Genomic DNA, 1,482 nt, shown 5'->3' on the forward strand with positions numbered 1-1,482 from the left:
CACACACACACACACACACACACATACACACACACACACTTCTCTCTCTCTCTCTCTCTCTCTCTCTCTCTTTTAATTTTTTATTTTTTTTCCCTCCCGTGACATTCCTGTCCGGCGCTGAGGGTGTCATCCTAGTTTTCTGCTGACTCGGTGCTTCTCTCTCTCACACACACACACACACACACACACACACACACACACACACACACACACACACACACACACACACACACACACACACACACACACACACACACACACACACACACACACACACACACACGCACACACACACTCCAGCTGTTGAGAGCGTGGGCGTTTATTGGATTGTCTGTGTCCTCTATTTGGATAAGGAGAAAGGGAAAGAAAAGGAGACTGTGAGAACGGAGGGAATAAGAAAGAGGGAGAGAACAAAGGAGGACAAGAGAGGGAGAATCAGAAGGTTGTTCACCGCTTTAAAAAAGATAGTAGAACAAGAAAAAACAGAGTGTAGTTCTAAAAAATCAAGCAAAGAAGAAATTTGATTGTAAGACCACATTAAAAACTAAATAACACTTGATATGCTGCCCATAACATATTAATATTCATATAATAGAATTACTGTATGTCAATATATGTTACACCTGCAGTGTGTAGAATTTTGGGTTTCATTTCCTAGCAGATTTTGTAGAAAGTAATTATAATATCCATAAGTACATTTAATGTAGTGCATAATAGCTGAATTTTTTTTTGGAATTATTATTTTTTTTCCTTAGAAAGGGTCTCATATATGTCCATATTTCTGCATATTTTGGACCAAGGCCTAGTGCCGCCATCTTGAAAGTGTCATAGTTGGAATGTCATCAGGTGCATTGTTTAAAATTTAGAATTGTTCTTGTCCTTGAAGGCCACTGTAGCTTCTGTTATTATTCTAAAGGGTTGGGGTTACGCAGGGAGCGTTGCATTCTAGAACTTTGTAGAACTTTCTTGATGATGTCATATTACACACTGCACCTTTAAGGCCAGACACTGAATAGGACACTACTGCTAATAAAGGAGTAGAACAAGAAGAAAAAAAACAGTTTGTAGTTATAAAATCAAGCAAAGAAGAAATGCGATCGAGAGACCAGATCATAAGCTTATAATAATCAGAATAACACTCTATATGTTTCCAATGACTTCATTTATCAATATATAACATATTTATTTAAGTATTATAGATGTGTATAGATATACAGCATATAGATATATAGGGCAGGACATTACAGGTGAACGCTTTCTAGTCTAGGTCTGTGTCCTTTTTATTTAAAGGTGCAGTGTGTAATATGACATCATCAAGAAAGTTCTACAAAGTTCTAGAATGCAACGCTCCCCGGGTAACCCCAACCCTTTCGAATAATAACAGAAGCTACAGTGGCCTTCAAGGACAAGAACAATTCTAAATTCTAAACAATGCACCTGATGACATTCCAACCAACATGGATGCCTCCATAAGACCTGCCC

Source organism: Ammodytes marinus (assembly GCF_949987685.1).
Source record: "Ammodytes marinus genome assembly, contig: scaffold_148, whole genome shotgun sequence".
NCBI lineage: Eukaryota > Metazoa > Chordata > Actinopteri > Uranoscopiformes > Ammodytidae > Ammodytes > Ammodytes marinus.